The sequence below is a fragment of the Panthera tigris genome, chromosome C1 (genome assembly GCF_018350195.1).
Source record: "Panthera tigris isolate Pti1 chromosome C1, P.tigris_Pti1_mat1.1, whole genome shotgun sequence".
In the NCBI taxonomy this organism is placed as follows: domain Eukaryota; kingdom Metazoa; phylum Chordata; class Mammalia; order Carnivora; family Felidae; genus Panthera; species Panthera tigris.
In genome coordinates this window covers 146,352,418-146,354,431 of record NC_056667.1, presented here as the reverse complement: position 1 = coordinate 146,354,431, position 2,014 = coordinate 146,352,418, and the positions used below count along the sequence as shown (strand labels likewise).

The 2,014-nt window shown below is 41.7% G+C and overlaps 1 pseudogene; it reads right to left on the bottom strand.

The window, feature by feature from the left end:
* Positions 1–729: 729 nt before the first annotated feature.
* LOC122230418 lies at positions 730–1,599 on the bottom strand (annotated as a pseudogene).
* Positions 1,600–2,014: the final 415 nt, after the last annotated feature.

Genomic DNA, 2,014 nt, shown 5'->3' with positions numbered 1-2,014 from the left:
CTTGTGCTTAATATGAAGAGCTTTCTACAACTTGAGTCACCTTACAACCTAATTAGCTGTGACCTCATTGATAAGGACTGAATGTGTTTCCCCTGACCCCAGATTCATATGTGGAAACCTCAAACCCCAATGTGACTGTATTTGCAGAGAGAGCCTTTATTGAAGCAATTAAGCTTAAATGAGGTTATAAGGGTGGAGCCCTGATCCAATAGGATTAGTGTCCTTATAAGAAGAGGCATCAGAGAGCTTGTTCCCCTTTCTCCGTGGAAGGGACACAGCAAGGAGGCAGCCATTTGCAAGTCAGAAAGAGAGCTCTCACCAGGAACTGATCCCTGCTAGAACCTTGATCTTGGACTTCCCAGTTCCCAGACCTGTGAGAAAATAAACTTCTGTTAAGCCACCAGCCGACAGTGTTTTATTATCACAGCCTGAGCAGACTAAGATCCTCTCCTCACTGGAATTAAAACAAGCTGACAGTCACCTTTCAGAGATACAGAGGGACTTTCCATAGGAGGACAGTAGAATAAGAACAAACTATGTCTAAGTCTATCCCAGGACTTCTCAACCTTGGCTGCATATTAGAATGACCTGGGAACTTTTTATTTTTATTTTCCAAGATTAAATAATTATTTAAAAAAGAATACCACTCATGGGAGGGAAATCAACGTTATCTCCCATAATTATCTGCATCTGGAACTATAGAAATATCACTGTCCCTGCCCCACAGCTTCAAATTAACATTCTCAAGTCACGACAATAACTCTTTCCAAAGGGGACCTTCTGGAAAGACAAGCTATTTCATCAGCTCATATTTCCCTCTTTTTGTAGCATGTACTAGCTATCTATCCAAGAAATATACACTGGGGAGTAAGGAGGGGATCCAAGAAAGCCCCCAGTTGTTGACAGCCACAAGATTAGAGACAAGCACAAAGGAGTAGCTCAACATACTGGTAAAAAGTCCTATGACAGCTTGGGAATAACTTCATTTCGTTCATGGTAGAAACCCCACTGTCTAGTGCATAGGTAAAAGAGCAGTGAGTTATAAAGCCACAAGGAAATGATGTCACCTAGGAGTTGAGGAATAAAACCCACAAAAAATCCTAGGATGCCCTCTTCACAATAGAAGGTTACTATGGGGTCACAAAGTCCACAGTACTTGGATTCTCTGCCAATGAATTGTACCATAGATCTCAGAGTTGGTCATGTGGAAGGGATTTATGATAAGGGTAGCAGCAGAACGAACCGTCATCTCTCCTGAGTTGTATCATTCATAACTTGGTCAAAGGAAGGTGTGACTTCTTTCTGTTCATTTCCAGGGCCTAAATCCTGTAAAACTTTACCATAGACCACAGTTCCAAGGACTCCTGAACACAGTCTTAGAGTCTGTGAACAACTCATGCTTCCCATCAATGCTCCCAATGTGCTGAACATGATAAAACAGACAGGAAACTGACATACTTGCTGCCCCCAAATATTTCATTCTATTGTTGGAAGAAGAGGCTTATATCCCACGTGGATGAGCACCTTCAAGTGCATGAGAGACTGGGACAGGATAGTGAGGCAGGAACCCAGGAGCACTTGACAGACCATATTTGCCATGATGGCACCTGGAGATGGACAGACATATGGAACCACCAAGCAACTGAGTTACTCCCAGGTCTGACCTGGGAACTTTTTAAATATACTGATAAGAAAGAAAGAAAGAAAGAAAGACAAAGAAAAGAAAGAAGGAAGGAAAGAAAGAAAGAAGAAATACAAAGGAAAGAAAGAAAGAAAGAAAGAAAGAAAGAAAGAAAGAAAGAAAAAGACAAAGAAAAGAAATACAAAGAAAAGAAAGGAAGGAAGGAAGGAAGGAAGGAAGGAAGGAAGGAAGGAAGGAAGGAGGGAAGGAAGAAAGAAAGGAAGGAAGGTACTGATGCCCAAATTCTCCCTCCTAGACCAATTAAATCAGGCTTTCTGGGTGTGTGCATTCTAAAATAGTGTTCCAGGTTACTTTAATGCGCAGCCACGGCAA